This window comes from Dipteris shenzhenensis, chromosome 12 (genome assembly GCF_047967505.1).
Source record: "Dipteris shenzhenensis isolate YYH24624 ecotype China chromosome 12, Dip_SZ_1.0, whole genome shotgun sequence".
Taxonomy (NCBI): Eukaryota; Viridiplantae; Streptophyta; class Polypodiopsida; order Gleicheniales; family Dipteridaceae; genus Dipteris; species Dipteris shenzhenensis.
Window position 1 is genome coordinate 35,608,577 of NC_141607.1, and position 12,046 is coordinate 35,620,622.

Below are 12,046 nucleotides of genomic sequence, written 5' to 3' on the forward strand. Positions count from 1 at the left end.
AGCTCAATACTCTCATACCAGAGAGAGAGAGAGAGAGAGATTTGATGGATGAGCTTTTTCCTAATAGTTTCACTTTGCTAAATTGATGCTCTATATTATTGTTTGGCCAGCCATCCACTGAAATCAGCCCGACACTTGCAACTCCATCAAGACTACTTTTGATTGGATTGGGAGATTCTGGGGACTCACTAGCTATAGCTTTAAAGTAGCACTTACTGTGATATTGTCAATTGCACCCCTTTGCCCTTTGTTGAGACCACTGAATCTTATAATCTCAGCTTTCTTAAGTAATGTGATTGACTTTGTAGTGGCATAGTGTCTTTCAAGCCCACATAGGCAAGATGAATGTGATTTGCATCCCTCTAGCAAGACATCTTCAGCAACCTCTTTTACTACCTTCTTAACTCATAAAGAATCATAAAAACAACTTGGCTATGAAGGCGGATAAAGCAAATTGTTTCTTTATTCCAAGCTACAAAGGATGGTGATGTGTCTGGTATGTAGGTGGAGGACATAACCAAATATGCTTCAAGTAAAAACTATGGAAAATCATAGCAGTGGCTAGTTTCTGTGTTTGGGGCAAAGGAAATTTGCAATGCCTGAGAAGGAAAAGGAGCCAAGAGTAGAGGGAGAATGTGGAATGTTGCACTACAATTGAGGGAAGCAGAAGATGTCTTGCCTTTACCCACACTTATGAAATATGCAAGTTTCATGGGTAAAGGAGAAGAGGTCAATTGAGTAGCAGCGATAGTAGCTTGCAAATTAACGGTAAAGGAGGAGAGGTCAATTGAGTAGAAGCAATGGAAGATTTCAAAACTATGAGCTCAATTCTAAAGTAAAAGGTACAAAAAATTTCTCTTCAATAGACTCAGAGGAGTCTTTAGACCATACAATGACCTTGCAACCTCATTGTTTGCCAAGGTTGTGTCCTTGGTTGCTACTTATGTGTCCTATCATAAACATGCTCCCCTTCTAGGCCCTTTCATCTTGGTGATCAACCACTTTTCTCAAGTGCATTACTACATGCCTCTATAGTTGCATTATGCATTTGCATAGCAAGTGATATGGTTCCTCTCCTTTTGAAGTGGGCAACCAGCCCCACCTAAAGTCTACATAAAGGTTTCGAGCTCATGGAGTACTACTTTGTTTTCCCAAGCCCACACAGTCAGTACCTTGGTGACCGAGTTGCTCATGCATATATATGTATAAATGTATATATTTGTATATATGTATTCTCCTTTCTCTCTCTCTCTCTCTCTCTCTCTCTATATATATATATATATATATATATGTATATGAGAGAGATTGTTTTGTTTTCCTTTGCCTAGACAACCAGTACCTAGGTTAATGAACTGCTCTGGTGTACTCATATATATGCATCTTGACGTTTACACACACATATGTATATTAATTTAAAATTGCTCGTGTATATATTACACACACACACAATATATATATATATATGATTTATTCTCTCTCTCTCTCTCTCTCTCTCTCTCTCTCTCTCTCTCTCTCTCTCTCTCAGCATCTGTCTTTGCTACTATTCACATTCATCTCAGTAGGCTCTTCACTTTCATCTCCCTCTTCAGTAGGCATTGAACCTACTCTTTCTCCACCTTCCATTTCCTTCTGATGCTAATTCTCCCCCTTTCTCTCCATTGCCATGTCTCCTTGCTCCCTCCAAACCTTCTTTACTACCCTTCCTCCCTCCTCTTCCTCCCACTCTCATAGCTCTCTAGCCTGCCTCCCTTCCGTTTGAGAGTGGGTGCCATTCCATGGTCCCCCTATTTTAAGTCTCTTCTCCTCCCTTTTCATTCATCTTCCTCTCCCCATAAGTATTTTACTTTCACTTTCTTGTTTCTCTCCCAATTTACTCATGTGATCTTTGCCTTTTACATGTTATTGGAAGATTTATTTTATAGTCAATTTCTGTAACTTTACGTTTGTTTAATATGGGGACTTAGTGGTCGTGGAACCTTGTTTTGTTCTTAATTTAATGAGAAACTATGAGAGTGGCACCTTGAGCAACTCTATGAGAGTGGGTTCCATTACATGGTCCCCCCACATTTATTGGCCCTTCCCCTTTATTTCTCTCCTCTCCCTTTCCATCCATCTTCATATGTATTTTACTCGCTTGCTTTTTCATCTCCCACTTTACTCATGTGGTCTTTGCCTTTTACATGTCACTAGAAGATTTTATTTTATTGTTGATTTCTGTAACTTTACATTTGTTTAATATGGGGACTTAGTAGTTGTGGCACCTTGTTTTTTTCTTAAGCAGGAAAAAGGAGGAGAAACATGTCGATCATGTGAAACTGGATCATGTCAAAACTGGGTTATTGACGGACAAGTCATTTTGACTTGTATAATTTTGGTGATCAATGATGGCCGACCACCATATAGATACCTGAAAGGACGGCATTTCAAGAAATCTTTCACAGAGTTTGTACAAGAAGGAGATGAATTCAATCATTTGCAACCTCGCAGATGCACACAAAGGGGGGATTGGATCCTACATTTATCAATCTTGTGATTTAATCGCATATGCTGCAAGTACGAATGCTCTTATGATTCGTAAAGGGGGATTCAATAAAGATCATCAAATAAGTTTATTATGTTTGTAAGAGGGCTATAAATCTATTAGTTTCACAATGGTTTTCGACCAAGTCTGTCTATGTATCAAATAGAGCATATGAAAGCAATACGTCTACTGGCTTTTCCTTTTGCCTACTTGTTGGGAAACAAATTTCACTTTGGAAGCTTATGGATTGGAATAATCAAGCACTGCTTCTCATAGTGTAAATCAAAAGTCTCTAAATATTGACAATATCAACATCGATAAGAACACGTGGAAAAAAGTATTGCCACAGTGATGACAGGATCCAAAAGTGTTTGCATTAGCTTATAAACATTAGTAATCTGCTTTTGTAAGGCTAGTGGACCGTTCGAAGCTGTTTGTATCGTAGATGTAAGGTTCCCAGAGCTGCTTGTTGAAATCATATAAAATTTGCAATTGTACAAAGGAACTAGGGTATAGAGACACTGAGGGGCCCTTGCTACAAGATCTGGGTTTCTATAAGCCTGAAGTTGACTGCAGTCTCTTATTTCTAAATAACACGAAGGAAAGACAAGGTTTTATGTGAATGTCAAAATTTACAAGTATGTATAGAGAGATTCGATGGCTCTCTTTAATAACATAAATGGAAAAAAAACATGGGAACCTCCACAAGGGCATCTTGCTTGAACTAGGAGCATATTGCTTGAACAGCCAAGCTCTTAGGTACACTGGGACAAGGATCTTCTGAAAAGGCTGACATGCTCACAGTGCATTGCTCTTTTCCAACGCATGCCTGCAGTAAGCACAAAAGAAAAGCAACATGAGCCTTGTGCAAGGATGTGCAAACGTGTGTGCATGCATGCATGTGCGTGCGTGTGTGTGTGTAGAGAGAGCAGACATGCATAATATTAATTTTTCCTTTACAACTTTAGCATTATCAGGTCAAGAACGGGAAGATTGCTATGCATTTTTCTGTACTTTCTATGCATCTGTGCCCAATCGAGAGATAATTAAAGGGAAATGAGCATTTCTAACCTGCTCTACAATGTTGATTGAGCCCTCAGCGTGGCAACTCCCTTGCCTGAAATTTTGACATGTTCCTTGAGGATTACCATGGCTAACAAATTGAATGGATGAAATGCTCTGGTTTTTCCCACATTGAAGCCTCATTTCAGGCTTATTTGTCTTTGCTGGAGTATGTCCATCCATATGGGTAGGATCTGTTTCTGATACATAGGCACAGACAGTTCCAATCGCTCTTGTAACAAAAGAAACTCCTGTCGGATCACCACCAACCTCCTCAAATAACACTAGTAGGTTTCCAGTGGGTTTCAACCATGACCTAGGAATGTGGTACCTGTGTATACACATGTTTTGTAACGCATGTCAGATAGAACACACAGCATAGATGATGAAAAGTGCAAGTTTAGGTGTAATAGAGGGTGTTGTTGATCCATTGTGTGATTGTGTTATGCACGAATGCCTATTTGTTTGTGTGGGTGTGTGTGTGTGCGTGCGTGCACACACTTCTTTTCCTTTCTTGGTCATTTTTCTTGACCTCCTGTCTTCTTTGTCTTTGACAGCTGCATTTTTGTACCTTTTCCTTTTGTACTTCATGATGGTTTTACCTCTTTTAGAGGTTTCCCTCACAGTAAAATATAGTATTACAAAAAATGTGTGTGTGTGTGTGTGTGTGTGAGAGAGAGAGAGAGAGCATGTGCACTTGCCTAGGTGCGCCTGTGCTGTGCATGGGTGTGTATGTGTTCGTTTGGGCATGCGTATGCACATGCTCGTGCACGTGCACCTGCGTGCGTGCTTCTGTGTGTGTGTGTGTGTGTGTGTGTGTGTGTGTGTGTGTGTGTGTGAGAGAGAGAGAGAGAGAGAGAGAGATTATCCTGCTTTCTTGTCATATAATGACATCTTCTAATGTTTGTAGCTGGCATCCCTTTGGGACTGTTCATTGTAATATAATGACAAATGCATTTCACTCAAAAAAAAAAAGTGTGTGTGTGTGTGTGTGTGAGAGAGAGAGAGGGGGGGGGGGACGATGACGAGGAGGAACTTGCCATCTTTGAGAAGGTTGACCACAGTTTTTACTACACTTTGTGGATTCATAAGGACCTCGGTAATCGCATTCACTCGAACATCCAAGGTTAGAAGAGAGAAAATTCAACCAATAGCGGCCAAGGCCTTTACCATTCACCCAAGCTTGACCCTTACCCATACTCATTAGGTCTAAGGCCACCGGGTCACTTCCAGGTGGAGAATCAAAAGTTGTCTGAAAGACAAAGAAAGTTGAAGTAGTCAGCCTCTCTCTCTCTCTCTCTCTCTCGCTCTCTCGCTCTCATCCTGCTAAACAGAAATGTTCACTGCTTCAAGCATAGAGTTTATATTGATGTTAAAAGCAATAGCATCTCTCTCTCTCTCTCTCTCTTCCCGCCCCCCTCCCCTCCCCCTCCTAAGTCAGTGTTATTCAGGTCTCGAGAATGGCTATTCTATTGAACCTCTGGTATCCAGAAGGTCAGAAGCAAGGGAAACATGTATACACTTGATTCGTCTGTTACAACTGTTGAATTACCACTGGGCAGTGCTTATGAAGAATGCTGATGGTACTTTTATGTTCCCATCCCCCGATATGATGCAGGAGGACTCTATCATGCTGGTATATCCCAGCAGCTCATGCAGGTGCTGTGAACACTCGTCAATGAGAATTCTTACCTGTAGTTTTCTGCATAGTTGCAAGTTCATTTGGTCTCACGTCCTGCTTGAATTGCCTAGGTATGCACTGTACAAGTTTGAGTTGACACCACTTTCAAGGGAAAGACAACAGTCTGAGGAATGTGATGCATCCCAACTACAGTGACATCCTCTGCAGCTGTTAATTATATTACAGTCAATGATTGGAATGTTGCAAAAGCTGAAGAAACCCTCCTACACTATCATTTTTTTTGAATGAATGGTAAATGAGAAGGGGAAGGGGAAATCGAACCAAGAGAGTGGGAGTCAAATGACTAGGCTTCTCTTACGCTTGCAGCTCTAGTGTTGCATAGGTGTGGACTAATGCTAGAGTGGGATAGTCATCTCATGCACAAACTACATTGTTCTCTTTATTCCTTCTTGTCATAAGATTTTCAACTTTAGATAAAGAAAGATGCCATATCCTACATACCCCTTAGACATCTAAGTGATTGACCCTAAACTCAATATAATCTTGGCTTTACATTTGAACAAACTAGAAGTAACTTAAAAGATGTCAAACAAGCATCAAAACTTCCACAAATTTATTATTTTTAATTGGAATGGATGTGCCTGTTACAAATCGACCAACAGAGGGTACGCACAGCGGAAGACTGATAGAATAGCTCAGGATCTCACACAGTGTGATGTGGGGTGTGGAATCACAAACTTCTTAAACTTATGTGCATAGGATAGATGTGCAGACTCATCAATAGACAATGAACCAGCCAGATATAAAAGACACCAAAATAATACATTTCCGTCGAAAGCTATGGACACAATACAAAAGAGATAGATCCAGAGTCCCACCAATGGTGTGGTCCTCTGATCTTACCACAAGTTACTTCTCCTATCTGCCGGCTATCTCTAGACTCGAGCCCGCGTGCTCCACCTCAAGCGCCTGTAAGCTAAGGACACAATACAAAAGAGATAGATCCAGAGTCCTACCAATGGTGTGGTCCTTTGATCTTACCACAAGTTACTTCTCCTATCTGCTGGCTATCTCTAGACTCAAGCCCGCGTGCTCCACCTCGAGCGTCTATAGACTTTCCGTCCAGAATGATCCTCTCCACCTGCTGTCTGGAAACCAGCCTAGGTGGGCAGCCTCCTGCAAGCTAGGTCTGTAGCACAAGGTACTTCTTTCTCCTCCTGACTATAGGCCCAAAGGTAGCCCTGCTGCTGCTGCTGATGGTGGACTGACTGCTTCAGATGATGAATTATGAGGGCACAAGGCCCTCCCTTTTATAGGCCCACAGGGATGGCCAATCAACCAACCGACCTAGCAGGCCCAAAATGGCCGACCTGCTGGTCGGTCATCCTGCCCCCTCTGGCCTATAAAATGTGCCCCTTCTGGGGTTCAAAACAAGGGCCCTCTTGGCCCACAAAACTAGGGCATGAGCCCTCATTTCAAGGCAAGGGCCCAGCCCCTAGGTCTGCCCTATATAATGCCTGGTTGGCTGCCTCCAAGCAGTCCAACCAGCCTCTCTCCTTGCCGACCCATGTGCTGGTCTGTCCTGCCTCTGCTGCGCCCTTTCTTGGCTCCTTGATCTGCCACATGTGTGCGCCTCAGCTCCGTACTATTCCGTACTACTACTGATGTCATCCGTGAGCTCATAGCCTCTTCTCTTGGGTCCTTGCTGCTGTCCTCTGCTCCATGCTCCTGCAGGTCAGCCAGGTACCCTCCTCTCTTCTTTTGGGCACATCCTGCCCTAGATCTCCCTCCCCAACGCTCTCTTCATATGGGCGCTTACAAATGGGGAGGTGACCTCTCCAACACCCCCTCTCACCGACACATCTCAGCCCAATGCCAACACGTCGATGACGATGTTCCAGGAACTCCCTGTTTGTAGTCCTCTAAAACATTTCGATGTTGAACCATGCACCTCATCAAGGCACATACCAATAGCCTGTGTAATCCTGTATTGTCCCCTTCTGAAGTACAACATCCATCTGAACATGAAACCCTAGGGCACTCCATGAAATCCACCCTCGTGTCAGTATCAGCAGCCACACACTTGGAAGATACCAAGCACTCCATGTTGTCCTTCACCTTCACAAAGGCATCTGACTCCTCGTCGACCCACATCTCAATGTCAGATATCATCACTATAGTTTCTAGGTCGGCATATCTAACCTTAGTAACACACGGAGATGTCACCAAGAACAACTCTTTGATTACCACATTAGCTTTGGCTTTTGTGTCACCCTCTGAATCTGAGTCGGACTCCTTCCTTTAGTTTTTTTGATCGGCCTTTAGAATGGCCCTAAGCTAGGTCTTCAGCACAAGGTACTTCTTTCTCCTCCTGACTATAGGCCCAAAGGTAGCCCTGCTGCTGCTCCTTCTGCTGGTGGACTGATTGCTCCAGATGATGAATTATGAGGGCACAAGGCCCTCCCTTTTATAGGCCCAGAGGGCTGGCCAACCAACCAACCCAGCAGATCCAAAATGGCCGACCTGCTGGTCGGTCATCCTGCCCCCTCTGGCCTATAAAATGTGCCCCTTCTGGGGCTCAAAACAAGGGCCCTCTTGGACCACAAAACTAGGGCATGAGCCCTCATTTCAAGGCAAGGGCCCAGCCCCTAGGCCTGCCCTATATAAGGCCTGGTTGGCTGCCTCCAAGCAACCCAACCAGCCTCTCTCCTGGCTGACCCATGTGCTGGTCTGTCCCGCCTCTGCTGCGCCCTTCCTTGGATTCTTGATCTGCCCACACGTGTGCGCCTCAGCTCCGTACTTTTCCGTACTACCACTGATGTCATCCATGAGCTCATAGCCTCTTCTTTTGCGTCCCTGCTGCTGTCCTCTGCTCCACCTTATGCTCCTGCAGATCAGCCAGGTACCCTCCTCTCTTCTTTTGGGCACATCCTGCCCCAGGTCTCCCTCCCCCTTGCTCTCCTCATATGGGGGCTTACAGATGGGGAGGTGACCTTTCCAACAGTGCCTTCAAGTGGTTCTTGTTATATTTATGTGGCATGCATCGTCCTTTTGTTTTCCTAGCTGAAGACTAGACCTTGAAGACACTTGCATCCTAGATCAAATGGCCACTAAGGTGTGAATAAAATGTGGGGCCTACCAAAGAGAGCCAAGCTCCTAAGCCCAAGTAACAAAAAAAGGAGAGGAAGAAAACCTGCCCAAAAGTCCTGCAATCCTAGTCCAAATGATCCTAGGCTATCTACAATCCCAAAGGGAAGTAGACTCCTTAGCAAGCGCAAGAGAGTTCAGCTTGAAAGTGATCCTCACTAACTTACTGCCTTCCCTCCATGAATGAAAAGTCAAAAGAAACGAAATATTTTCCTCTTCTTCTCAACTGGTGACCCACCAAAAGTGAACTACTTCCGGTGCATGTTTGCTCGAGAGGTGTTAGAGATCATGACCTTGGTCTTGCCAAGGTTGACCTCCAAATCATGGGATAAACAAAAAGCCTGCAGTGCATCCAGGTGTCGCCGGAGCCCCTCGGGTGTGGACGATAAGAATGCCACATCATCTGCATAAAGAAGAATCCTGATGATGATCCCAGCAAGTGAGCAACCGGTCCCTCCGGAAGCCCCCATGAAAGTCTGTAGCTCATCGATGTAGAGGCCAAACAGGGTTGGTGATAAGGAACAACCCTGTTTGACCCCTATGGTACTCAAGATCTCATATGTCCAACCTGCGCCTGTCCGAACTCGGCCTGAGACTCTCATAAAGTGCCATGACTGCCCAGATGATCTCCTGATCAAATCCCAGTGCCTGTAGGTGTGTGATGAGTCGAGCTCGAGGTACTGTGTCATAGGCTTTGCGGAAATCCACAAAGCAGCAATATATCCTCTCCTTCTGTGATCTGGCCTCCTCTATGACACTCCTGAGTGTGAGTATGTGATCCATAGTCCCATGGTCTCACCTGAAATTGGCCTGACCCTCTGCTCTGAGCCCTCTCATCTCTGCGGACAAGCTGACCAACGCATCCAATACTGTTGCATAGATCTTGGACATCACATGTCCAATCATGATAGTCCTGTAGTTACTCGGGTCCATGGGATCCCCTGCCTTGTGGATGGGGGTGATGGTGTTGAGTGCCCAAGTGCGGGGGAAGCCAAGGCAAACAGCGTCATTGAATAGCTTTGCTAGGATCGGGGCTAACGTGTCGATCCCATATGCGATAAACTCAGTGCATAGCCCCTCGTGGTCCTTAGCTCGGCCATTGTGCAGTTTCAATGTCGCATCCTTGACTCCCCCTCTGGTGAACAACGTGCAAGTGGTGGGGCGAGGTGTGTGTATGAGATCTGGAGTAGGCTGGTGTGGGACATCATAAAGATGGCGTGCATATGTGTGCCAAACTCTCGTGTCGGTGAGGGGTGATGGAGACCTACGCTCAAGGAATCTCCGCCAAAATTCCTTAGAGTTGTTGTTGTACAAGATGTTCAGCAGCTCCTCCTCATTTCGACGAAAAAATGCCTGCTTCTTCCGACGTACGAGATGTCGGTACTTGCTTACCGTGTCTGGTGTGTTTGGGAGGTGACACCTGGTTTCAAGTCAGAGTTGTTGGTGATAAGCCTTGCACTCCGCATTGTACCAGTTGTTACAGGGTACAGAACCAAGAGGTGGTGGTCTAGTGGACCGTGTCGTGTGGAGAAAGACTTGGAGGGCTCCCTCGTGGAGTGTGACTAATCTGGGCAGCACGGTCCTCTATGAGTGGTATGTGATCAATGTAGGTTAGGAGTCTATTTAGGCGTCCAGAGTAGGCAGGGGAGAGGCTATGATCAAAGTGTATGTCGTGGTAGGTGTCGTGCTTCATATGTGGTGTGTGTAGTGTGGCTAAGCATGAGGTGGCGATAGTGAAGAATAGGTATGTGTGATCAACTCCTAGAGGGAGTGGTGCTACGGTGAAGTCGGTGATACGTGAGGTGAAGGTAGGGGATCCCATGATGTAATCTACTACACTAATGCCCCCCCTTTGTGGGAAGCAAGTAAAACCACTTGAGGAGGGCCATAGGTCAAGCCCGTTGATGATGATGAGATCATGCATCCTGCCCAAATCAAGAAGCACATGTCCATATCGTGTCAGTCCGATGAGATCCTGGTCATATTGCTCCGTTTAGGTCCATGTCTGGTAGCATGATAGAGTCGTCTCGGAAGTCCAGGAGTGGTGCCTGGCGCGTGCTCGTCCTGGCGTTGAAGTCCCCAACAAGGAGGACTTCCCTGCGAGTTGAAAGGTCTAGGATATCCTGATCTAAGGGTGCATATGGTGATGTCCCACACTCCTCTTGTGCAACTTTGGCGAAGTGGGATGTGTCTGGCGGGAAGTAGCATATTGCTATGAAAAGGTCACGAGTGGCTGTGCGTCAGATCCGGATCCACATGAATCGGGAGTGTGCGTCCTTCCTCTCAACGAAGATGGCTCCAGCGAGGGAAGACCCATACAATACTGCGACCCCGCCTGATCCTCGAACTCCTCCTGTATCCCTCGTCTCATCCCTGAAGGCTGACTCCCATGTGTAGCCACTGACTATCGGTAGTGGACGCTCTGGGCTCTGGTGTGTCTCCGTGTAAAAGACTATGTCTCGTCCTGTGTAAGATTCTGAGAAGTTCCCTGGGTATTATGTCTCCTCATCACTGATTTGTATTATGTCTCAAAAGACAAGATATAACTGATGTATCATTTGCATTTGTTTTCTTCAACTTTTTGTTTACTTGTTGAACTAGGTGTAAAGGGAACTTGACGTGGTTATACCTTGACATTTGGGCAATGGGCACCCATTTGACTTATGGAATCAGCCCTTGCACATATTTGCCCCATGTCTTCTCCTCATGCACTCACTCATGTTTGCACACATTCCAACAATCATAAGTCGGGTTCTAACTACTGTCAAGTTCTTCCTCACGTGCTCCCTTTGTGATTCTTGGGTTCAATTCATCATTCAACTTTCAGTGTGTGAATCTTCTTGTTGTATGTTGATTAACATCAACACTTTTATTTAAAAAATTTGCATGGTGTTCTTTTTGGAGGTATTCTTGCACACTTGTAATGTGTGATTTTATACCTTAGAGGGAGAGGCCTTCAAGGGGCCATATATCTCCCTTTGAATTAATCCTTCCAACTTATTGTGTATTTTTTCCCCGGACTCATTTGCAACCTTTTTGCCACGTGTTCATTCACGGGATTTCTATGAGCAAATCTGGATGGCCTCTTTTGATGCCTTACGAGCTTTTTGTTGCTCATCTGTACCGATGATTTTGTTGGAGCACCTTCCTACGTGTGCGGCTTGCAGCCAGTCTGCTTTTTTGGACTGCTCTTTGGTCCCGCGGGCCACCATCACGTGCCAGCCATTAATCTTCGTGTCATTCGCGCCTTCTGCCTGACTTTCACGCCGAGGCTTCTTTGTAAGACTATTCTACAGTCTGCCTCTCGTGCACAGTCACGGTCTATTGGCTAGCTCTTCTTGGAGTGCGCCTTAGGTTTCGCACTGCGGGCTGCTGCTGCCGTGTGTGTCTATCACGCGTCAATCTGTGCTTCTGTGCCAAGCTTTGAAGTTTGCTGCACTTTGTCACATGTGGGTACTCTGCCGCTTCTACCTGCAAATACTTCAGCTCTAGTGGCTCCGCGCTGTTCACAGTCTTCCAATCTTGGCTCCATCAATTAGAAAAATAATTCATTGTGCTAGATGGAACAATAATGTTATGGCCAACCACAAGAGGGATAATGATGGCTGAAACTTTCTCCTATGGAGCCAAATGTAATAGACCAAAAAGTGCAACCATAAACCAAATTTCCAGAC

The 12,046-nt window shown here is 45.1% G+C and overlaps 1 pseudogene across 1 annotated transcript in view; it reads right to left on the reverse strand.

Annotated features, from left to right (window-relative positions):
* Positions 1–2,995: 2,995 nt before the first annotated feature.
* Positions 2,996–12,046, reverse strand: part of LOC147896151 (beta-galactosidase 8-like) — a 105,997-nt pseudogene continuing 96,946 nt past the window's right edge. Inside the window, exons 17-19 of the transcript XR_015541857.1 lie at positions 4,624–4,835; positions 3,593–3,914; positions 2,996–3,350 (exon numbers count right to left, since the gene is read on the reverse strand). The product of XR_015541857.1 is annotated as a beta-galactosidase 8-like (transcript). The remainder of the gene's footprint in view (positions 3,351–3,592; positions 3,915–4,623; positions 4,836–12,046) is intronic.